Source organism: Heterocephalus glaber, unplaced genomic scaffold (assembly GCF_053883595.1).
Source record: "Heterocephalus glaber isolate CG9 unplaced genomic scaffold, H.glaber_assembly_v1.0 deba00001503, whole genome shotgun sequence".
In the NCBI taxonomy this organism is placed as follows: Eukaryota; Metazoa; Chordata; class Mammalia; order Rodentia; family Bathyergidae; genus Heterocephalus; species Heterocephalus glaber.
In genome coordinates this window covers 1,140,399-1,166,499 of record NW_028258323.1, presented here as the reverse complement: position 1 = coordinate 1,166,499, position 26,101 = coordinate 1,140,399, and the positions used below count along the sequence as shown (strand labels likewise).

The 26,101-nt window shown below is 38.2% G+C and overlaps 1 protein-coding gene and 2 pseudogenes across 13 annotated transcripts in view; 1 reads left to right on the top strand and 2 right to left on the bottom strand.

Annotated features, from left to right (window-relative positions):
- Positions 1-26,101, top strand: part of Mapk10 (mitogen-activated protein kinase 10) — a 357,438-nt gene that overhangs the window by 90,631 nt on the left and 240,706 nt on the right. The gene's annotated exons all lie outside the window — the stretch shown is intronic.
- Positions 14,829-16,106, bottom strand: LOC101702199 (tubulin alpha chain pseudogene; annotated as a pseudogene).
- On the bottom strand, positions 16,765-17,622 carry LOC101712264 (chloride intracellular channel protein 4 pseudogene; annotated as a pseudogene).

Here is a 26,101-nt window from a genome sequence, read left to right as displayed (position 1 = left end):
ATTTCTGATTCTGGTAAGAATAATTGGATAGTTGTATCTAACAAGGGTCAGGGTTTCCCCTTGTAGATGTGATGAAAGAAGACTTATCTTCAGATTAGCAAATAGTAACTATGCTTCCTAAACTTTAAAGCCGTATTTGATTCTCCTGTCTTTGCACCCCAAGTCCAATCTTTCAGTAAATCCCATCAGAGAGTGATTTTAGTTTGGGTCAAGGTTGAGATGTTGAATAAAAGGGTCGTGAGGTTGGGGGTTGAGGTTTGGTAGTATAATGGTAGGGGAATTGAAGATCCTTAGTAAACATGGCCATGGATGATTACTTTGATGAGTAGTTTGGATGCAAAAGAGATTTTGAAACTTAGATTCTTGAAGTGCTTCAATTTGTGATGGTTAGATCTTGAGGAGAGAACCATATGAGTTTGGTGGAGAAAAAGCCGTGGGAATTAAGATAGTCAAGGAAATGAGAGGCCAGCATATTTACTGGTGGATGGGGAAGTTACTGAGAATGTAAGAGCACAGTGGAAGAGGATGGAATGGGTGCCAACATCACCAATAAATGAAGGAGAATGATGAGAGGTAGAATCAAAACATCAAAAAGGGATGCATGATAAAATTTAATGAAACAGGCCTCAAAGTACTTAGGATTTTGAAAAGACAAGTAGGAGAAACTGGTTGGAAATGGCACTGGAGAGAAAGCAACAAACTTTACTTTTAGGGTTTGAAATACATGGGGTGTGAGATGACAGCAACACACTAATACCAACAACACCCCCCTAAACAAAAACAAAACAAGGAAACTATGTTTTGAGAGCTCAGTAAGGACAAATCATAATTCCTTTAGAGCAAGAAGATGAGGAATCATTTGAGAATACAGATAGAGGTGGGGGTGTTTGCTGATGAAAGACTTTGAATTCCAGAGAGCAAAACAGAAAGAATGGAGACAGATTAGGAGATATCCACAGCAGAACGATATCTTTCGGGCAAAACAGATGATTTGAGGGGTCAGTAATTGAGGGCAATAGGTAGGGACCAGATGGCTTAGTTCTGCAAGTCTCAAAGCAAGTAGCATTTTAAGATCTCCAAGGGGGGGCTCTCTTTCTCAAGGGAAGAAGTAACTCATAGGAATATGATGAAAATGAAGGCCTTAACACAGCTAGAAATACTGGTTAGGAGAGAAAGGACATGATGGGAATAGCTACATTTATGTGGCTGTTGATTCAGAGGCTTTGTTAGAATTTTCTTTTAGCTATCTATTCTTAAAATTTGAAATCAGGCAATTTTATTTTTCCAAAAGCAAGTGGAAACATTTGTGGGTAATCTACACTAAAATAATATATTCTGTGAGCTTTTGCATTCAGGACTGTATTTATTTTGTAGTCATTAATTCATTTCCAAATGACTGTATATCATTTACATTTGAATTATACACCTGTTAATTAGTTTTATATAATCAGTCAGCATAGAAACTTGGGCAGGAGACCAAAATGGTCCCAACAACTGGCTTCTCAAATGAATCTGAAATCTGATTGAAAAGGAAAAACATACAGCCATATCACCAAAGGTGGATTTGATCAGGGTTACAATGAAAAACACTAATTTGTGGGGGCACATATAATACTTGGTGTGTTGTTGTTGCCTTTTCAGAGCTTTGCACTGTCTAGGCCTCATTGTATAGATGTAGATTAAATAATCAGCTCTGTATTCAAGAGGGCTAAGAGGATTTCATAGCTGCTAACAGAACAAAGCTTTTCAAAATCCTGGTTTAGTCATTGTTTTCTGAGATATTAATATACATTGGTCAGAGATATTCTGAGATATTAATATACATTCTCACTTAACCTCTATCTCCAGATGCCTGACATCAACAGCTTGTTTGTGCAAATGGCACCAAATTACAACATTGAAATGCTTGTCCTTATTGCTAGTTACCGATCTAACCATTTATATGTGTTAACTGTTAGAACATGGCAGCAATTCTGTGATGTAGGGACAATTATGCATTTTTAGAGGAGGAACCTAAAGTACTGATTGTTAAGGAACTTGCTGGAGGTCAAGGTTGTAGTAGAGGTCTTGTCAGTGGTCAGCCAGCATTTGGAACCAGGGGCTCTGACTTCAGAGCCCAAGATCTTACTGATGTGCTGTGTTATTTCATATATCACAGGATCCCTTAGAAGTTTATCTACTGAAACTGGACTTTATCATCCATTGACCAGATGCCCCTCCTCACCTCCTCTTCCTCTGTAGTACAGTTTACTACCTGCTGCCAGTCCTTTCCTTTTTCCTTGCTCTGCAGCATCGTCTGTACCTCTGTTTATGAAGCAGCCTGTGGTAAAGATGCAAAAGTGCTGACAAGTGTTACAGCGCTTTCCCTTGACCCTCGGAAAGTCTTTAGAATTCGTGGTCAGAGTAGGCCTGAGATAGATTCATACATAAGTGAGTAATGAACCTTGCACCTCCTGGGTGGGGGGTGTCCCCGTGACCCTGAAGCTGTGCTCCTTTGGACAATATTTCAGAAGAAATTTCTTGAAAACAGTTACTGCAGCTTCATTCTCTAGTGTGGTTCTAATTTGTTCTCCACATATTCTGCAGGGTTAAATGGTGTCTTAAGCACTCTCCTGCCTTTTAAAAATATATTCTTTAATTCTTTTCCTTTAATGTTATTGTCCTGGAAACAAAGAAAATGAAGAGCTCTTTCCTTTCTGTGTCCAGGAAGACAAATGGATCAAAAGTTATGTGGTGACCCTTGAGCAGTCCTAGTCCATGGTCTGGCAGGCCCCTCTGGTGCATAGCAGTGACATTGGATCACATATTTCAGAGCAGCATTTGAAACCACATATTGGACAAAGCAGTGTATTTCAACAGGCTTAGAATCTTCACGTATGTTCCAATTCCATCAAAAGGCAAGAGAATGAGGCTGAGACACATTTTAGGAGCAGAAATGTGCATATTAATGAATTGTTTTTGAATCTTGATGAGGTGAGCACAAGGCCTGCCTCAGGCACGGATGTGACTAAGATGATATTGGTCTTCAAATTTCCTAGACTCCTCCTTTTTAACTAGTCAGCTTCTTCCTTAATGCAATCCGTTATCAAAAACAGAAAAAAAAAGAAAGAAAATCTAACTGTGAATTTAAATGTAATAGCTTTATGCGTTCTAAAGTTTCTTGTAATTTGAAATGACAAGCTGACTGTCTCCCTCCCGTCCTCCTTCCCTTCCTTCTTTCTTTGGGCTTATGAAGGCTAGGCAAGCCCTCTGCCACTCAGCTTCATCCCCAGTCTTCCTTTAATTTTTTTTTTTTTTTTTTTAAGTCAGAGGCTCACTCAGTTGCCCAGGCTGGCCTCAAACTTGTGATTCTCTGGCCTCAGCCTCTGAGTACCTGAGATTACTTTAATATGAGAAGCGATTCAGACATCATTGCAGGGGATTAGAACGAAAGGAAGAGGATTTAAAAGTCCTTTCTGCCAGCCTTAAAATCATAACTAACAACATACCAGCTATTCCGGCTGAAGGGCCGTTTCAGTTGGTAAAGCTGTTTCCAGATTTTTAAACGCATGCTGAGCTGAGCAGAAGCATTGTGTCTCTTCTTGTTCTTTGTGGTGTGAAGCTTATTTGCTTTGGAAGGTTTTTTTACTCTGTAAAGATTTGCATGTTGAAAGATCCTCTTCTTGATTTGGACTGTCAACTATAGCAAATATCTTGGCAACTTTACAAATATATGTTTAATATTAAAGGAAAACTATACACTACAAAGTCTGTCATAAAGCGCCACCCTGATAGGGGACAGCATGGAATCAATATGCCATTTTCTTGTTAACTTCTAATTTCAAAATTAAAGCATGTTTTATTAAAGCAAGAAATAAAAATCTTGCACATGTAACTTCTCTGTTGTTTCTATCGGGAATAAATAGAAACAATAAAATATTTGCTTTCCTCCTTAAGCAACAATCATAATCAGTTGTTATTGTTTGATATTGTGAAAGAATAGAGGAGAAATAAGCAGTGAAATTTCTGTAGCTACACAGAATTTTAATACTTCTGTATATAACAGAATGGATTTTAAGAAATGGTCTGCTAGCTGGAATCTGTTTTGTAATAGCTTTTAGTTACAACTGTGTTATAAATGATATATTTCACCATTTTAAAGTGCAAATTACGTACCAGACATCAATATACATCATTTTTAGTGTTCATTAAACTTTTAGGATAGAACCTGCTCTTCCTAATTTGCAGAAGCTCCGAAAGTTTTGTTGACTTATTCAGACACCAATGAAGTGCTAGAATTAAAATCCAAATCATAAATGCTAAACTTAGAGTCTTTGCTCTTTAAATTATATCTGGCTACATCTGCAACATAAAAATTAATCCCTGACTCTTTGTCATCTCAGTATATAAGTGGCAGTAGCTATAAAGTGGATGGGCAGTTAGATTGGACCAGGGAAAATATAGCGATGTCTTATGTGTGTGTGTGCATGTAAGTAAACAGCTGGGGTTAGAAGTGACTCCAGATAGATTAGAGCAAATTTAGAAAAATCAAAGTGCTGAGAATGGATCATGGTTGGTGGATGAACCAATTAGAGCAAGGAAATACATTACAAGAGATTTGAAAAATAGCAGAAGCAAGGGTGTTTCAGTTGAGCCTTTGCAAGAAACAATGTTCTTACCATCATGTGTATCCAGTCCATTAATTAATATTTTTCAAGAAAATATTCTTCAGTGTTTACTATGTCCCAGCCATATGAGTATTATTGTAGATATACAATAGCATGAGCCTAGTTATGAGATGTGTTTGAAAAAGAAAAAGCAACTAGAAACATCTTCTTGGTTTATCTATTAATTATTTATGTTTTTTGTTACCTACTATTACTTTAAACACAGATGGCAGCGTGAAGGGGTTTTCTTAGGTTCTTTTAAATAATAAGACTCAGAATCACCCTAAGCCATTCATGATACTACATTTACTTAGGAAGGCATAGGAAGGGAATCTCAGTTGACAGGGGGCAGTGCCACACATTGCTCGTCCCTTGTGGATGAGCCCTTGCAGCTGTATATGGTGGAGTTCATGCAGCAGTTTAAGAACTGGACCCTTTGGTTTCCAAGAGATATTTCAAGCTTGAAGGAATGACTCTCAGATGGAACAGACACAAAAGTCCCTCTGGTTCAAAGGCCTCTTATCCTATAGGAACAAATATCTCCTGTAACATTTCCACAGGGAGAACTCCTATGCTCTCAATAAGAGTCTAAAGCTGCCGCATCTCCATTAAGTAGTCATCATTTATTTATGGTTTTTTTCCATTGCTGTTGCTGTTAACAATCCAAGATCATTTTATCCTAAGCAGTGGTGCCTAGTGATATAGTTGACATACCTTCTTCTTTTTCAGGTTGCTGAGAGAATAGATCTAGAAAGTGAATTGAACATCATATTCTAAAGGAGAAAGAGAAAATATTCTATTAACCCTTTACTCACACATATTATGTTTCTGATGAGTATTTGTTGGATGAAATGGAATGGGAAAAAGTATAAAAAAGGTATGGGACAAAGTTCCGAGTTGAGCTAGGGTTTGACCTTCTAAAGACAAATTCAATTCCTGTTTTGAAAAAAGTCCACATACTATTTTGTCCCCCAAAATTACTTTGAATTATCAGTGTGACCCAACAGGATCTTCCAAAGTGCTGTTAATGATAGTGTGTTGAATTGTGGTTGAAACTATTGTAGTGAAGAACAATGAGCTAGATCCAGTTCTGTGTTTCTAGGAGTGAAATTAGCTCATTTTTAAAATCTAGCTTGCAAGTCAAAAAAGCATTAAAAATGATGTACTTTCTGTGTCATAAAATATGTATTAGCATAGCCATTCGAATATGTGTTCCTTGAGACATATTTCAGAGGTAAATTGCCTCTCCCATGTTCTGCAATAGAACATAGCATTTCTTTTATCATGTTGTATTATAATTGTGTTTTTTCCCCATTAAGTTTATTGGTTTATTTTAGGTATAAAATACAGTTACATTCATCATTGGGATCTTGTACTTTTACATGAGTATCTTGGTTCTTATTTTTTTCCCTTCCCTTGCCCTCCCTTCACCCCCTCCACCCTGCTCTATTTGCAAAGACTTTGCTTCCATTTTTTTCCTTTTCTCATATTTTTTTCTTTTCCCTTTTTCCTTTCCCCTACCCCTCCCACTTCCCCTGCTCCTATAAAACTTTTATTCCTATTTCACAATATGAATAATACATTTTTAAAATTACAATATCAAGATCTAGGAGATATTACCACAGATTTTACAGAATTTAAAAGGATATAGAAAGCATATTACAAAAATCTGTTTTGAAATAAATTTGACAACTTCTAAGAAGTACCTTGGAAGACAAATTAATGAAACTAACTCTGGAGGAAATACAAAATTTGAATGGTACCTATTAAAGAAAGTATATTCCTAGCTTGAAAACCTACCTATATGACAACTGCAGGCTCATATACATTTTAACTGAGAAATTATATCAAACAATTAAAGCAGAAAAAAGAAGGAACTCTTCTCCCCTCATTTTGGAAATCAACATTGTGCTAATCCTAAAACTGGATAAAGATAATAGAAGAAAAAAGTATGAACATAGACAGAAATTTGTTCAACAAAACAAACTATTAGAAGTCAGATCTGGCAGTATGTAGAAAGTGGTTTTGTTATAGGGATGGCAGTGTTGGTTCAGCATTGGAAGATCCACCCACAAAAGTCATCATTTTAACAGAGGAAAGGAAAAAGCCATATGATCCTGTCACTAGTTGGAGAAAAAGTATTGGACTAAATTCTGCAGCTGTTCATGATAAAAGCTATCAGGAGACTAGAAGTAGAACAGAACCTTCTCAACAGATTAAAGACATGTACTCCATACTTCCAGGAAGAATGCCTTATATGAATGGAGAAGATACAATGCTTTCTCCTTAAGGTGGGGAACAAGGGCAGATATGCTTACTCTTTATCTGTCCATCAAACTTTGAAACCTAGGCCCAACCAAAATAGTCTGGCAATAAAATGACACAATTAGGATAGGATTGGCAAGGTAGAAGGAAAATCTTTATATGTAGATGAAATGATCACCTACAGAGAAAATACTAAGAAATCTCTAGGAGCCTCTAGAACTTGTACTTGAATTTAGCAGGATCAGAAAACGCAAGGTATATATAAAAATTCAGGTCTGTGTATACTTGCTATAAATGAAAAATTGGATATTGAAATTTAAAAGTTATGTAGGAGTACAAAGGACCTAGAAAAGTTAAAAAAAAAAGACAAAAACAGTGTTGGAAGACATTTAGTACCTAATTTTAAGACTTCTTCTAAAGCTACAGTAATCAAGGCAGTGTTGGTGTAAGGAAAGACATATAGATCATTTGAATAAAACAGAGAATCTAGAAATAGAACCACACATATATGGGCCACTGAGTTTTGAAAGATTATTTAACATTAGCATTTTGTACAATATATACTCAATTCAAGAGCCGAGGAAGAGATAGTGTTTTCAGCAAACTGCACCAGAACACCTGGTATCCGTATAAAAAAATTAACCTCAACTCTTTTTTCCATACATGAAAATAACTTGAAGGGATCTATGAACCTAAATAAGAAAGCCTAAGAGTGTAAAACTTTAAGAAGAAATTATAAGGGAAAATATTTATGAATTCAGGGTAAGCAAGAACTACCTAGGATATAAAAGACATGATGTATTGAAGAAAAAATTGATAAATGAGATTCCATCAAAATTTAGAACTTTAAATGCCATCATTAAAATGAAAAGTAGTCCTCAAACAGACCATATTTACAATACATATAACCTATGACCAGAATATATAAAGAATTCTTAGAGCTCATTAATAGACAACCCAATTAAAATGTAGACATAAGAAGATGATAAATAGCCGGTACAGCACAAGGAATGGTGTGCAACTCTAGAATCAGAAAAATACTAATGAGTACAAAATAAGATTGAATTATACACTCATTAGGGAGATGAAGTCAAAAGTTTTAAAAGCCTTGTCATGACTTTTTCTTTTTGTTGGATTCTCCCCCTTTGCATTTAATTTGTCATGCCCAGTGGATTCATTCTGCTGGGTTTCCTGGGGTTGTGATCCTCATTGTCTTTTCCTAGGGTATTGTCTAAAATTTTTGGAGTGCCGGTTTGGTATTCATGAAGTTCCTGAGGTGCTCTTTATCATGAAAGTGTCTTATTTCTCCATCCATTCTGAAAGATAATTTTGCAGGGTACATCAATCTGGGTTGGAGGCTATTTTCCTTTAGGGCTTGAAATACATCACTCCAAGCTCTTCTTGCCTTGAGGGTTTGCATTGAGAAGTCTGCTGTGATTATGATGGGCTTTCCTTTGTATGTGATTTGTTTCTTTTCTCTCACTGCTTGTAGAATTTTGTGCTTCTGTTGGATTTCTGGAATCCTAACTATTATATGCCTATGTGTAGATTTTTTTTGATCAAGGCTAGCTGGAGTCCTATATGCCTCACTTATCTGTATGTCAAGTTCTTTGCCCCTGCTTGGGAAGTTTTCTGCCATCACTTCTGTTATCAGATTTTTTTTTATGTCATCTGCACTCTCTCCTGTTTCTTCGTTGACTCCAATCAGTCTTATGTTATTCTTCTTTGCATCATCTAGCAGCTGCTGGATTGATTTCTCATGTTCCCTTACAATTTTAAAGCAATTTTTCTTTTCCTGCTCACTAATTGCAATCTTATCTTCTATATCTGAAATTCTATCCTCACATTGGTTCATTCTGCTGAGCAGACTTTTGATGGAGTTTTTAATCTCTTGAAAATCTGTTTGTATCTGTTTTATTGATTCCATTTGTTTCCTATGTTGGGATTCCATCATGTTCCTCAGTTCCTCTATTTTTTTATCTGTGTCCTCTCTAGATTTATCAATCATGTCTTGCACCATGAGCAAAATCTTTGCTGTTATCTGAGTAATTATTTCTGATTTCATTTTTCCCAGATCCTCTTTTGTTGCCAGTTCGGAGAGTCCAGGTCGTTGAGTATCAGATTGTTCCATCTCGTTTCCCTTTGGGGTTGCTGTAGGTGATCTGGAAGTCTGTTTTTGAGGCTTGTTTGTGTGTCTTCTCATTTCCACAGGGGATGGGTGCTTCCATCACCCATGCGGCTCACTTTCTCTGCCCTAGGAGCTTGGGATGGCAGCAGGGGAGCTTCCTTCTGGGTTCTGGGACTGGCTCAGCTTCTCTGCCCTAGGAGCTTGGGATGGCAGTGGGGAGCTTCCTTCTTGGTGCTGGGACCAGCTCAGCTTCTCTGCCCTAGGAGCCTGGGATGGAGCTGGGGAGCTTCCTTCCAGGTGCTGGGAGTGGCTCAACTTCTCTGCCCTAGGACAGATCCTCTATTTTTTTTATCTGTGTCCTCTCTAGATTTATTAATCATGCCTTGCACTATGAGCAAAATTTTTGCTGTTATCTGAGTAATTATTTCTGATTTCATTTTTCCCAGATCCTCTTTTTTTGCCAGTTCAGAGAGTCCAGGTGGTTGCGTATCAGATTGTTCCCTCTCATTTCCCTTTGGGGTTGATGTAGGTGATCTGGAAGTCTGTTTTTGAGGCTTATTTATGTGTCTTCTCATTTCCACGGGATGGGGGGATGTGTCTGGAGCCCACGTGGCTCACCTTCTTTGCCCTAGGAGCGTGGAGTGGCAGTGGGGGAGCTTCCTTCTGGGTGCTGGGACCGGCTCACCTTCTCTCCCTGTTAGAAATTCCAAGTGACTGTGCCCTTAATCAGCCTTGCTAAGGGAAGCCAGTGTAGAGAGTCTTCCCTGTCCTTGGTAGGAGAAGCAAGGGGTGCTGATCTCACTATACAGGGCCTTGTCCCAGGAATTGTCAGTAGCCACTCTCTTTGTGAGGGGAGGAAAGTAAGATCCTTTCTTCTCTGGGATTCCTACTTCCTAGTACTATTTATTCCTGGTCCTGTCTCAGCATTGCTTTCTACAGTGGCTTCATAATTGTGTTTTTACTAAAAAATAATTTCTCCCCATTGTAAGAAAGCCCTGTGATGACAATAATGTCTGTCTCATAATTGCATCTGGTGCATAACGTGTAGTGTCTTGCATAGTAACGATTCAAACAAGGTTTGTTAAATAGATGAGTAAATGAAAGAATGTAACTACAATGTAGATTTTAAGGGATCAAAACAAAATTTCCCTCATGATATTAAATGTCTTTGTTTCATGCCATTAAAATTTGACTTCCTTAGATTTGTATTTTTAAATACAAAGTCAGTTAAATGTTTTCTTTTAAGGATGGTGGTGGAAGACTGGCCCATGAATGGGTAAAGAACACAGATTGCTTTTAGGTTGTAGTGTATTTCCTACAGTGAACTACTTTGAAAATGTTTGCCAGGATACTCAAGGGGTCTCCTTGAGTTTTAGTGAACTTTTCATGATATCTTCAAGGTCCCTGAAGAACAATTCTTAAAGACCCAAAGTTGAAGTTCAATTCAGATCATTCACAATATGAAGTAAATATCTTCTTAAATCCATGCAGTTCATATTTTGAGACCTCTGGAGTTCATCAGTTGACTAGACTAATCTTTCCATATTGCACATTTAATGGTGATTTAAAATTTGCATAATGATATTTTATGCACTATTTTAATTAAATACCTATTTTAGAGATGAAATTTCTACTTTATAAATGCCAAAGTCTCAAAACACAATGTGACAGTCAACACATTGGTTTTGGAGTCAAACAGCCTGGGTTTGAGACATGTCACAGGACACACTGTGTAATGGCCAGGACACACTGCGATTCTTTCATCTCTTCCCTCAGTGGCTTCGTCTGGAAACTGTGACTTGGCAGAGAGTGCTTGTTTTGTAAGGTTATTTTGAGAAATCTCTAATGTAAAACTCTTAGAAAAATGAATGACAGGTGGTAATTGTTTAGTATTTGTTTGCTGTTAGTAAAGTCAAACAATTAATAAGTAGTAGAAGTAAAATTTTAACTGGTTGTAGGCTTTAAACTTCAGTGTTCCTTCTACTATTCACATTGTACGTGTCAAATTTAAAATTTACTTTGAATGGTGCATATTTTACCCAAGTGACACTTCCTCTGGGATTTGGAGATATCACTGGATAGTTATAATTATGAGGTTTTTCTTTGAAATGTGATCACCTTGGTTACATTTCTTAACTAATGGCTGTTAGTTAATGGTTTTTATTTGTTGATGTGAATGGCTGAGAAGATAGTGATTTTTAGTTACTTTTCTATGTATTTATTAGAGAAAATCCAGTATACCAAGCCCTTACATTGCCTGTTGATTATTTAAAGTTCTAGAAAAAATATCACTGAGACTTGAAAGATGAGGCTTCTTTAATCTACCCATAAATATTTCACTTTTAGACTATTAGAACTGTAAATCTCTTGATGTGCTTTGAATACTTCTTAGTTATATAAAACATAGACTCATTTTCACATCCACGATATCATTTTCACCTCCACTAGGAGGTGTTAGCTAAAGTATTGTATTTAGAAACAGTACTTTACAGAACACGTATAGATGTAAATCTAGATTATAACCCTGTGAGTGAATGCTTAAGGTAAGTTGGAGGACAAGATCATTGGAAGAGAGTTGCGAATGTTGTGTTTATGTTCTCCATCAGACTCCAAGTGTAGATACTTAGGAAGATGTTATATGCATAGGTTGGAATGTAGGAGAAAGATTTGGACTGGAAGAGATTTCAATAGGTAGTGCGGAGACAGTTCAAGCTATGACAATTGTAAAGATCTCTCAGGGAGAGCATATGGAGGGAAACTGGGGGACACCAAAGTTAATGAATGCGTAGGGAGGCTGCAAAGGATAATGAGAAAGAAAAATCCAAGATACCAGAGGAAAACCAAGAGAGACCATTGTCTTGGAAATCCAAAGACCCACTCTTTTAACAAATGCTTTTTGAGCTATTGCTGTATGCAAGATGTTGAGATATGTCATTGAAAATAGCAGAAAAGCTTGTATGCTACTGGAGTGAGACTCACAAAACTATAGTAAACACATAAGTTGTATATTTTTAAAAAAGTAATAAGTACAACAAGATATAATAAAGCAGTAGAGTGCAGGAGTGAGTGTTGCATGTTAAGTCAGTCTGGATAGGTGAGTCTCATTGGGAAAACTGCATTTCAGGAAAGACTTGCAAGAGTTAAAGGGAGAGCTGAGTAAATATTTCAAGAAAGATAAAATGACTCCTATGTTTCAGAAGGGTTAGATAAAATATTGATTAAAAATTAAATTTGACTTTTAATATTTAGAGTCAGTGTTGAGTTAGACAAAGACAGACTTGGTGGCATGGAGTGGACATAGCAAGCAAATAACACTAGATTAAAAAGTATATTGAGGCACATGAAAGGAAAAGGAAAAACTTGTATCCAGAGAGGATGTGAATTAATAAAGATTTTGTTACAGTCTACATATTCTCGGATGAGAAAGTCCTGAACGTAATTATAGACAGACAAAGAAAGCCAGCACAAGAGTTAGAGAAAAGGAGTTAACAGGCGGTAGTAAATTTATAGGAGATACCTGAGGACATGGAAAATGGGAGACAACGTGGATGATAAATGCAGAAAAAGCTTTTCTGGGGCAAAAAAAAGTGAATAGGAAAGATTGACTTGTTCATTGGTAATTCAGCATTGGGAGGTGGTAAATGATTTCTTTTGTCTATGAAACAAGGAATAAAGGCTCTTTGTTTAATATGATAAGGCAGGTAGTAAGGGTACAGGCTTCTTCTTTACCATTATCTAGAAGCTGGAATCCTTATTCATGAATTTTTCATGCCATTCATTTTCATGATTATGCATTGTGTCTTTTCGGTAGTTGACTTAGCAGACTAACTGTAGAAGAAGAATGAATAGAAAACTGAGTTGATCCTGGCCTGACGTTTATCCTGGTGTCTGACACAAATTGACAGGGAGAATGAAGTTAAGGGATTTGGAAAAAGTACATTCAAAATGATAGATTAGTCATAGAAAATGAGAGACTAAATAGAGTGGGCTGATATATTAGAGTAGAGGAAAAGATAGAGGGCGTGTGAGTGAACGGGAGACGGAGAGGATGTGGTTCAATGAATTTGGTGTTGGAGTTTAAAACTTCAAAAGTGAGGCAGTTCCAGGTGATATCAAACCCTGGATGTGAAGCCCAGAGTGGTTGGTGGTGGGTGCTCAGTGGAACTGAAGAGGACAAAGATTTGCAAGGGAAGCTTATGGGACTGGTCACCCACGTGGGAACTGGTTCACTCTGCCAGATGGCAGAGATTAAGAGGGAGACTGTGAACCAGGCGCGAAATCTGTGCTGAGTCACTGGAAGAGAGTGACTAGGAAGAGGAGAGGGAGGAGACAAATGGACTGCCCGAGCTTTCCCCCAAATTTCATAACATGTCAGACATTCTGTTAGACTCAAGAAGGCTGTCTAAGAAGGTCACTCTTGGGGGACATGGTAACATAGATTGTTTCTTCTTTTTAATAGAAAATACATCTTCAATTTATATATTTATCAATTTATTATAACCCAACTCCCCCCTTAATTAACTGGGTTTTTCTTTTTTCAATTATACTTTTTGGCAGAGAGCAAATCACAGTAAAAAAAATTCATTTTAGAAATTAGTGAAACTGCCAACTTGCTGGTCTTGTAGATTCATACTGGAATCCTATATTTTCTGCATTTTCTTCTTTAAAATCATCCCGTAAGAAGCGATACTTGGAATAAAAGGTGGAGGAACTGACACGACATGGCCAGTGAGTATGATACAGACCTGGTGCAGCCATTGAAGCTGGAGCGGAATTGTATTCAGACACCTGATGATGTTCTTTTTGGTCAGAAAAATATCTGGGTACTTATTAAATGAGGTGGAATATTTATTCTTTTTGAAATATATATCTTAGGGCCAGAGATTTAGCTCAGTGGTTCTGGCACCTGCCTCGCAAGCACAAGGTCCCAGGTTTGATCCCCAGTACCCCTACCCCCCAAAAAAGAAATATATATCTTGTTTGTGTGACGATCTGAAGAAAAATTTTTTCTATAATTTTAATGGAACTCAATTCTCAGAAAAAGTAAAACAGAAACATAATGGAAGAAATTTTGATCAATTTCAAAACAGGAGCATTTAAGAACAGCAATTTTTATAAAACAACTTTATATCTGTAATTTTGTCATTGTACCTGTAACTCTGTAGATTTTCACTGTGGGCAATTAAAAGAAATAAGCAAATTTTAGTTCTAGGTATATTTCCACTATTCACTGGGGAGGATGTGCTCTGTTCTCCAAGCTCTGCAAGGTAGGGTTCATCCAGTGAGACTGAGATTAGTTGATTGTGGAGACAAAAACCATTGGCAATGTTGTTATATATATAATGTAATAAAATTACTTATTAAGGAAAATGACAGCAATATTTTGACTTTTGCGTATTTGTTATACATGGGATTCCTAAATACAAAATCTTTTGTCTGGTGCTGTATGTGGTTGACCTCACTTTTCCCATCTGTCTTATCCATTCCCTTGTTTCTATGTCCTTTGATTTTCTTTTTCATTAAACAATTAAGTACTAACTACCAGTTGGACTGTCTGAAACTATGAATAAATAATTGAAGTATATTTTCCATCTTTGAAAGACCTATCTTGCAACCTTCTATTGGGGAGAAAATTAGGGCAAAGAAGTAGCTCAGATGAGACAAAAACAATTTCTAAATATCAGCACAGTGCTAGCTTCTCCATGCAGCAGGGGGAACATTTACTCCCCTCTCCCATGGAAAAAAAATTTTTTTTGAGACAAAGTCTTGCTATGTAGCTCAGGCTGGCTTGAACTCATGGCAATCCTTCTTCCTCAGCCTCCCAAGTGCTGGAATTATAGGCATGCACCACCATATCCAGCAGGAAATTTAATTTTTTTTGACATTGAGAATGCAAAATTTATTGACACTATAGGCCTTAAATTTCACAGAACAGAAAAAAATGTATAACACATTGGAGTGTAAACTTGCAGCAGACAGATTAATACTCTTCACGGTCTTCCTCTCTATCAGTACTATCTGCTCCAATCTCTTCATAATCCTTCTCTAGGGCAGCCATGTCCTCCTGGGCCTCAGAAAACTCTCCTTCCTCCATCCCCTCACCCATGTACCATGAACAAAGGCATGCTTGGTGTACATAAGATCAAACTTGTGGTTCAGGTGGGCCCAGGCCTCAGCAATGGCTATAGTGTTGCTCAGAAAACACACAGCCCACTGTACCTTGGCCAGGTCTCCACCAGGCACTGCAGTGGGAGCTGGTAATTAATGCCAACCTTGAAGCCAGTGGGACACCAGTCCACAAAATGGATGCTGTGCTTAGACATGATGGTGGCAATAATAGCATTGACATCTTTGGGGATCACATCACTACAGTAAAGCAGGCAGCAAGCCATTATTTACCATGGTGGGTGTCACATTTCACCATCTGGTTGGTTGGTTCAAATCAGGCATTGGTAAGCTCTGCTTCAGAAAGCTGCTCATGGTAGACTTTCTCAGCAGAGATGACAGGGGCATATGTGGTCAGAGGGAAGTGCATGTGGGGATAAGGCACCAGGTTGGTCTGGAATTCTGTCAGATCAACATTCAGGGCTCCATCAAATCTGAAGGAAGCAGTGAGGGAAGACATAATCTGGCTCATAAGATGGTTCAGGTTAGTGTAGGTTGGGTGCCCAATATCCAAGTTTCTATGACAGATGTCATAGATGGCCTCGTCTAAAATGAAGGCATAATCAGAGTGCTCCAGGGTGGTGTGGGTGGTGAGGATAGAGTTGTAGGGCTCAACTACGTTTTTAATATCAGAGGGATAATGCATTCTTTAGATTAACTACATTAAGTGTGCTTTAAAATTTACTTGATACTTTGATAAACCCACCCTACATTCCTTAGGTTAATTTCTGTAAGAATTAATTTTTACATTGCTAATCACCATACTGCTATAACTAAGTCACCTAAATACCAATTTATATAGTGTTGCTCAAAAGATCTACAAACAGCAAGGTCTATTATTCCCTAAAAAGGAGCTTCTTAAAACAAGGAAGGCAATAATGTTCCAAATGAATGGCACTGGGCAAAATACACAACAAACAACACATTCAGACAGAGTATCAGGTGTCCATAGGTTTCTCCTATAAGGATCAAATGCTTGAGATCTCGAGAATACCAGTCCTGCCTCTAAACTATTAGCTTCCACATAGTGCCAGATGTTGTAATTCATAGGAAGGGTAAATGATTTTAGGCAAAATAAAAAATCTACCTTCAAAGAAAAGAACAATCTGCAGTGACTCTGTAGAAGGCTCTCTTCTCTGGTGATGATATCCGTTAGTACATATCCAGGATAGACTAAATTGAAACAGAGTGTTTCTGATACAGAGCAATCCTTTCATATGCTCTTATGAAATACTACAGAATTCCAAAAAAATATAAATATTCCTTGTACTATACATTGTGCACCAGTTTGGGGCTGACTGATGTCACAGGTACTATTTTAAGAGTTGAACATTGGACATCAAAAGTTCTACTATCTAGACAGAGTGCATGGACAGGATGGTGAAGGCTCTAGAGCTCCTCATGTGTGAAGAGCTTGTGACAGAGTGTCTCTAAACTGGAGGAGAGGAGGCTATGGACAGGGAGGTAGCCAGGGTGAAAGGATTTTAAAATAATACTGCTTAGGAGTGTATATTTTAAGATAACTACTATACCTTGTCTGTCCTTGGTCCTAATCTTGAATAACTGCAGGTTCATGCAAAATACTTTTCTACTTCATAGGAAGAGGAGTAGTCTGTTAGGAAAAGCATATTCTCAGGGGAAGATTTGAAGATATCTCTCTTACAAGTGCGATTTTACTTTGTAAGTCTTTTGACGACATCACTGTATGCTATTTCCACCTCCTTATCACTGGGACAGGTATTGGTGAACTCATCCATACTATAAGCATTAGTTAAGTATCTCCAGATGCCTTTTGGAATATCAAAGTTGTGATATTTCTTGGCCACCACCTCGACAATGTGCAGTTTGGACTGCAGGTTGCAGTGAGCTAATGTCATTTCATTACCATCCAGAAATTTATGTGTAGAAAATTTAATGTCCTCCATACTGTTCTCATCAATTTCATCGGGTAAGGGAGAATTCAAATACTCATCCAATTTCTGCAGTGTTTTCAAAAGACCCCTCTCCAGGGCTTCATTAGCCTCTGGCCTTGAGTTCTTGATGTAAGCAGAGAATTTGGCAAAGATGTCCATTCCAGCAGTAATTGACTCTGCGTGTTTTGGTGAAAGCTTTAAGTATTTGGGAGGGAATAAGACTTCTTCAAGAAATTCCTAAATCTTATTGACTTTTGACTTCACTGTTTAAAGTTATAAATGGTGGGTGGGTCCTGGGAGCCAAATTCTGCAGGTCTGCAGGCTTCCTTTTCAAGTCAACAGTTATGACACTAAACACAACTCCTTTGAGCCAAAGAATCATGAAGAGCCTCTGATATAAGGGGCAGTTTCCTATGCTTTCACCATTACTGCCAGCCTTGACGAAGAGCTCGATGAGGGGCTCTTTGTCCTGCTCCTTCAGCCCTTTCAGTGGCATGGATGCCATGGCTGGCTCAGCTTGGTTGGGCTCCGCGGACAGTGGCGCGACTGCTGCTTCAGCTCCGGGGCTGCTCATTTTTTTTATTATGATTAAATTCTTTTATTGGTACATTGTAGGTATACAACACAATTACATTTCTCATTGGGAATTGTACCTTTACATGATGCATCTTGGTTCTTATTTTTTCCCCATTCCTAGCCCTTCCTTCAACCCCTCCAGCCTTCGCTATTTACAAAGACTTTATTTCCATTTTTCCCATTTCTCATCATTTTTCCTTTCCCTTCTTTCCTTTCCCCTGCCTCTCCCCACTACCCTTACCCCTTTGGACCTTTTCTTCCTATTTTGCATTATCAATTATCCATTCTAATCATTGGTACATTTTAGGTATACAATATAATGACATTCATCATTGGAAATTTGCACCTTTACATAGTCTCTCTTAGTTCTTATTTTTCACCCTTGCCCAGTCCTCCCTTCAACCCCTCCATTCCTCCCTATTTACAAAGATTTTGTTCCTATTTTTCCATTTTCTCATATTAATCCCATTCCCTTCTATCCTTTCCCCTAGCTCTCCCACTTCCTTCCCCTTTGCCCCTTTTCTTCCTATTTCACATTATCTATTATACATTTAGTCCTTATTTATACTTTCAGTTTCTCACACCAGACAAACTATTCAGTATTTATACATGTGTGTCCTATTTATTTCACTTAAGAGTATCACCTCAATGTGCATCCACGTAGATATAAATGTCTCTAATTTCTCATTTTTTATGGCTGAGTAGTACTTCATTTTATAAAAAACCCACATTTTCTTTATCCAGTCTCCAGTTGATGGGCATTTGGGCTGTTTCCAAGTTTTAGCTATTACAGACTGTGCTGCTATGAACATGGGCACACATATATCACTGTGGTATGATTCTTTTAATTCTTTGGGGAAGATCCCCAGCAGTGGAATAGCAGGGGCAAATGGGACTTCTAGTCCTAGTTCTTTGAGGTATCTCCATACTGATTTCCACAGTGGTTGCACCAGACTGCACTCCTACCAGCAGTGGAGCAGGGTTCCTCTTTCCCCACAGCCCCCCCCCCAGCATTTGTTATTGGTTGATTTCATGATAGCAGCCATTCTTTCTGGAGTGAGGTGGAATCTCAGCATTGTTTTCATTTGCATCTCTCGAATGACCAGTGATGTTGAACATTTTTTCATGTATTTATTTGCTATTTCTACTTCTTTGAGAAATGTCTGTTCATTTCAGATGCCCATTTTCGGATTGGGTCTTTAAATTTGGGAGGTCTGATCTTTTTAAGTTCTTTATAGATTCGAGATAGTAGACCTTTGTCTGAGGAACAGGAGGTGAAGATTTTTTCCCACATTATGGGTTGTCTCTTAACACTGCTGGTGGTTTCTCTTGCTGTGCAGAAGGCTTTTAATAAGAAGAGATCCCACTTGTTGATTGTTTGTGCTAGTTCATGGGCAACTGAGGTTTTGTTCATAAAATCCTTTCCTACACTGATGTCTTCAAGGGTTCTACCTAACCTCTTTTCCAACTGGTTCAGAGTTTCTATTTTAATATTTAGGTCTTTAATCCATTTTGATTTTAGTTTAGTGCATGGTGAGAGATACAGGTCTAGTTTTAATCTTTGGCAAGTTGAAGCCCAATTTTTCCAGCACCATTTATTAAAGAGGCTATCTTTCCTCCAGTGAGGGTGTTTGGCTCCTTTATCAAAGATGAGATGGCTGAGTGTGTCTGGCATTGTTTCTGCATCTTCTAATTTGTTCCACTGGTCCTCAAGTCTGTTTCTTTGCCAGTACCATGCTGTTTTTATCACAGTAGCTTTGCAGTAGAGTTGCAGGTTGGGGAGTGTGATACCCCCTGCCATGTCTCTGTTACCTAGAATTGCTTTTGCTATTCTGGGTCTCTTCTTGCTCCAAATGAATTTTTGGATTGTTTTCTCAAGGTCCATGAAGTATGCTGCTGGGATCTCAATTGGAATTGCATTAAATCTATATAGCAGTTTTGGAATTATGGCCATTTTCACTGTACTAATCCTTCCTACCTAGGAGCAGGGGACGTCTGTCCATTTTCTGATATCATCTTCAATCTCTCTTTTCAGAGTGCTATAGTTTTCAGAGAAGAGGTCTTTGATTTCTTTTGTTAGGTTGATTCCTAGGTATTTCAGTTTTTTGGATGCTATTGTGAAAGGAATTATTTGCCCTATTTCTCTCTCAGTGAGTCTGTCATTTGTGTAGAGGAAAGCTATTGATTTTTGTGTGTTGACTTTGAAACCAGCTACTTGACTGAATTTGGTTATTAAGTTTAGAAGACTTTTGGTAGAGTTCTTGGGGTCTTCTATATAGAGTATCATGTCATCTGCAAATAATTACAATTTGACTTCTTCATTTCCTATCTTTATTCCTTTTATTTTTTTCTTTTGTCTAATTGCCGTGGCTAATGTTTCCAGAACTATATTGAACAAAAGTGGTGATAGTGGACATCCTTGTCTTGTTCCTGATTTTAGTGTGAAGGATTTCAGTTTTTGACCATTTAGTATGGTATTGGCTGTTGGTTTTCATAGATGGCTTCTATAAGTTTGAGATAGAGACCATCTATTCCAATTTTTTGTAGGGTTTTTATCATAAATGCATGTTGGATTTTGTCAAATGCTTTTTCTGCATCTATGGAAATAATCATATGGTTTTTGTCCTTAGCTCAATTGATATAGTGTATTCCATTGATTGATTTGCGTATATTGAACCATCCCTGCATCCCTGGGATGAATCCCACTTGATCAGGATATATGGTCTTCTTGATGATCTTCTGCATTCTGTTTGCCAGTATCTTATTAAGGATTTTTGCATCTGTGTTCATTAGTGAGATTGGCCTGTAGTTCTCTTTTTCAGTTGGGTCTTTCTCTGCTTTGGGGATCAAGGTGATGCTTGCTTCCAGGAATGAATTTGGGAGTATTGCTTCCCTTTCAATTTCATTGAAGAGTTTAAAGAGCAGTGGTAGCAGTTCCTCTCTAAATGTCTTGTAGAATTCAGCAGTGAAGCCATCAGGGCCCGGGCTTTTCTTAGTTGATAAGTTTTTAATTACATTTTCAATTTCATTGGTTGATATTGAGTTGTTCATAATTTTTAGGTCTTCTTCGTTCAACTTTGGTAATTCATATGTATCTAGGAATCTGTCCATTTCTTCTGTGTTCTCCATCTTATTGGCGTATAGGTTCTGGAAGTAGGTATTGATGATCCTCTGGATTTCTGCTGAGTCTGTTCTAATTTCACCCTTTTCATTCCTAATTGCATGGATTTGGGCCTTTTCTTTCCTTTTTCTGACGAGGTTGGCTAAGGGTTTATCAATTTGGTTGGTTCTTTCAAAAAACCAACTCTTGGGTTCATTGATTTTTTGTATCATTCTCTTAGTCTCCATTGCATTGATTTCTCCTCTGATCTTTATAATTTCCTCCCTTGTATGAGCTTTGGGGTTGTCCTGTTCTTCTTTTTCTAGAAGGTTGAGGTACACCATCAGGTTGTTTAATTAGGCTCATTCTGTTTTCCTAATATGCGTATTCACTGCTATGAATTCCTCTCGTAAGACTGCTTTCATTGTATCCCATAGATTCTGATTTGTTGTATTGTCATTGTCATTTAATTGAAGGAACTGTCTGATTTCTTCTTTAATTTCCTCTGTGACCCATTGGTTATTCAGAAGTGTGTTGTTCAATTTCCACGTGTTTATGAAATTTTTTTAGTTTCTTTTGCTATGGATCTCCAATTTCATTGCACTATGATCTGATAATATACAGGGGATAACTTCAATTCCTTTGCACTTACTTAAACATGTTCTATGAGTGAGTATGTGGTCTATTTTTGAGAATGACCCATGTGCAGCTGAGAAGAATGTGTATTCTGATTTTGTGGGGTGGAAGACTCTGTAAACATCTGTTCAGTTCATTTGTTCAAGAGTTCGATTGAGTTCTAGTATTTCATTACTTATTTTTAGTCTAGTTGATCTATCTATTTGTGACAGTGGGGTGTTGAGGTCCCCCACTACAATTGTATTAATGCATATATGACTTTTCATGTCTGTTAGTATTTGTTTTATATAGTTGGGCAAACTAGTGTTTGGTGCATAGATATTTATGATTGTCATCTCTTCCTCTTGGATTGTTCCCTTTACAAGGATGTAGTGTCCTTCTTCGTCTCTCTTAATCAGTGTTGGTTTGAAATCTACTTGATCTGCAAAGAGGATAGCTACTCCTGCTTTTTTTCGGGTTCCTGTCACATGGAGTATTGTTTTCCACCCTTTAACTTTCAGTCTATGAGTTTCCTTTTGAATTAAGTGTGTTTCTTGTATGCAGCATATTGTTGGATTTTGCTTCTTGACCCATTCTGCCAGTCTATTTCTTTTGATTGGTGAATTGAGACCATTAACATTGATGGTTATAACTGAAACGTATTGACCTGCCATTGCCATGACTTTTTCCTTTTTTTGGATTCTCCCCCTTTCCATTTAATTTCTTGTCATGCCAGATGGGTTCATTCTGCTTTGCTTCCTGGGGTTGTGATCCTCAATGTCTGTTCCTAGGATATTATGCAAAATCCTTTGGAGTGCTGGTTTGGTATTCACGAAGTTCCTAAGGTGCTCTTTGTCATGAAAGTATCTTATTTCTCCTTCCATTTTGAAAGATAGTTTTGCAGGGTACATCAATCTGGGTTGGAGGCTGTTTTCTTTTAGAGTTTGGAATATGTCATTCCAAGCTCTTCTTGCCTTGATGGTTTGTGTTGAAAAGTCTGCTGTGATTCTGATGGGCTTTCCTTTGTATGTGATTTGTTTCTTTTCTCTGACTGCTTGGAGAACTTTGTTCTTCTGTTGTGTTTCTGGAATCCTAACAATTATATACCTATGTGTAGATTTTTTTTGATCAAGGCTATTTGGAGTCCTATATGCCTCACTTATCTTTATGTCAAGCTCTTTTCCCCTGCTTGGGAAGTTTTCTGCCATTATTTCTGTGAAGAGATTTTTTATGTCATCTGCACTCTCTCCTGTTTCTTCATTGACTCCAATCAGTCTTATGTTATTCTTCTTTGGATCATCTAACAGCTGCTGGATTGATTTCTCATGTTCTCTTATAATTTTGAAGCAATTTTTCTTTTCCTGGTCATTAATTGCAGTCTTATCTTCTGTATCTGAAATTCTGTCCTCACATTGGCTCATTCTACTGTGTAGACTTTCAATGGAGTTTTTCATCTCCTGGAAATCTATTTGCATCTGTGTGCATCTGTTTTATGGATTCCATTTGTTTCTTATGTTGGGATTCCATCATGTTCCTGAGCTCCTCTCTAGATTTATTAATCATGTCTTGCACTAGGGGCACAATTTCTCCTGTTATCTGAGAAATTATTTCTGATTTCATTTTTTCCAGATCCCCTTTTGTTGCTAGTTCAGTGGGTCCAGGTGGTTGAGTATCAGAGTGTTCCATCTCATTTCCCTTTGGGATTACTGTAGGTGATCTGGAAGTCTGGTTTTGAGACTTATTTACATGTTTTCTCATTTCAACTGAGGTGGGGGCTGTTGGCGCCTGCATGGATTACCTCCTCTCAGCTAGGAGAGGCAGGACAGGGGCTGGGAGCAGCGGTAGGAATGGTGGCCCAAAAGCCCTTTCCTGTGGGCTGGGAGCAGCGGGAGGGATGGTGGCCAGGAAGCCCCTTCCTCTGGACCAGGAGCAGTGGGATGGCAGCTCAGAAGCCCCTACCTCTGGGCTGGGACCAGAGGGAGGGTTGGTGGCATGGAAGCCCCTTCCTCTGGGCCAGGAGCAGCGGGACAGAAGGTGGTCCAAAAGCCCTTTCCTCTGGGCTGGGAGCAGCAGGAGGGATGGTGACCGGGATGCCCCTTCCTCTGGACCAGGAGCAGTGGGACGGTGGCTCAGAAGCCCCTACCTCTGGGCCGGGAGCAACAGGACTCAGTACCGTGGTCTGGTAGTCTGGTGTCCTCTGCATCTTTGTAGTGTGGAAGCAGGTGGCTGTACAGAGGAGCGGGGGTGGGGGTCCAGTGTATTGTTGCCGGGGTGCGTGCTGATTCTGCATGTCCCTTGTGACTCGAGGACCTCGGTAGGGTGTGCACATACCTGCCTGTCTGCAGCGGGCTGATTCTGCATGTTCTGCGTGACTCGGTTCCTCGGTAGGGCGTGCGCAGACCTGCCTGTTTGCAGTGGGCTAATTCGGTGTGTTCTGCATGACTCGGGACCTCAGTAGGGTGTGCCTCTGGGGCTGCTCTTGCTGCTGGCTCCTGCCATGCTGCGTTTGCTGAGGAGTCCTGGCGTCAAGCTGGCCGCAGCCTTGGCTCCTCAGCACGGCTCCACGCCCCTTGCACAACAGGAAATTTAATTTTACTAAATTTTATTTATTAAAATTAATTTTATTTTTGAAAGAAAAACTCAAAATCCTCTTCACTGATGACACAATACTATGATTTTTCTCTGGTAAGTTTCTCACCCCATCCCCCATTTCTACTAAGACAATTATAGAGTCTCTAGAATGATTTGAGAACTTTATGTTTATTAAAATAGTGATGGAGGGTAGAAGAGTGGGGAGAGTATGATAAACATGGACATGAAAAGGTTACAACATCAGTGTCACAGCCACAGTGGATTTTAGTCCTGAACACTGGCCTGTAAATTTCAAGAAAAAGTTTTAAGATGAATTGCTGTGATGAAAACTCTACCCTTTGAACTCGTAAATGATAATATCATATTTGCTTGCTTGTTTGTTTAGTGGTAGCAGGGTTGAATCCAGAACCTCGAGCTACATCCTCAGTTCTTTTTATTTTTTATTTTGAGACAGAATCTCACTAAATTTCCCAGACTGGGCTCAGACTTGGATCTGCCTACCTCAGTCTCCCAGGTTGATTTATTCTTTTAACATATGTTTATTGGGTGTTTCAAAGAATACCAAAATAAATGATTTTTTTTCTGTCCTAAATAAATAAATAAATAAATAAAGGAAATTTAATGTTGATGAAAATTTCTAGAATTTTGCAATCAGAAAAAATTAAACAGAATTTTGAATTAGAGAGAACAAATCAGTAATAGATGTAAAATTTGACATTGAAAATAAGATTGTAGTTTGAATTAAATATATGCTAGTCTCCAAAGTCCTGGCACTACATATGGGGAGACTGAATGGAAAATCTATTATAAGGGCAATGGCATACATATATGGCCCGAGGACGACCTGACACTTTTCCATATGGCTTTGCCTACATTTGACTCAGTAGTCTATCATTTAAATGATCGTGGTGAGTAGTGGAAGATGTCAGAAAGAATGATGTCATAGGAGAGAAACATCAAATTCCATTCATAATCTTCATTCATTAATATCAGAAACTCCATTTAAAAAAAACTTTATACATTAGAAACAGTGAGTGAGTTTACTTTGGAGCTCAGAGTCAACTGCTCTGAGGAAGCTGGAGGAGTAGTCATAATGGTAGGCAAAATGGAACCGGAAGGACCTTCTCCATTTGGCCTTTTCACCTATCCAGGCCCTTACTTTAATCTTCTTTTTTTAAATAAATGAGACTCATTCTATCACTATTTTTCTCTCAAACATAGAATCTCAAGAATATATTATTCTGATAAAGTGGATTGTTGACTTTGGCGGTGCCACTCATGTAACACATCTTCCTGAGGAACTGCAAGTAGATGTTAGTTTATCTTCTGTTGAAAAATAAATATATTATAGCAAGTGTTTTAGTGCTTTCTGAGATTATTTACAGGAAGATACTATGTTTATTTTTAGCTTTCTTTTAAAAAAAATGTTGTGTCATTTAACATTGAGAATGTAGGTTGCAGTCTTGCTCCATGATTTTAAGACTCAGCATAGTTTTTAGACTCCTAATATAAGAGCAACTGTCTTTTGTGATGTGTAATTCCTTCACTTCTATGGGTTGCTCCCTAAAGTTTTATTTCAGTGAGAAAATTACTGGGCAATTGGTTCAAAGCAACACTTTAACTGCATGATTGAGCCTACTTCTTCCCAGCTATGATTTCAACAGTTACAGCATTGGCCACAGAGGAAAAATAATAGTTTTCTCCTACAGTCAATCTGTCATGTCTCCTGGCTATGTTGTGGCTCATGACCATTGGTGAAATTAATCAGCTTGGCTCTTTGTGAGCTGTTTCCCTGACACTAGTACATTGTTAAGACCTCAGGAAGCATGTCTATGGCTTGTTTACAGCCATGGCTAAGTTTCCAGGAACTATGTGATTTACTCTCTTCTTTCTCTGTCACTTCCTCTATTCCGTAATAAAAAATTTAAAGACTGCCAGAAAATGTCACATGACTTCTCTATGAAATCCAGACATAATTGAATTAAATTTTTAGAGGCAGCTTGATTCTTCACTTTAAAAATGGGTGTTGCCTCCTACAGTTTTCTTTTTTCACTCCAAATTTCTATAGACTTTCAATCAACATTAACAGTGGAAACACAGT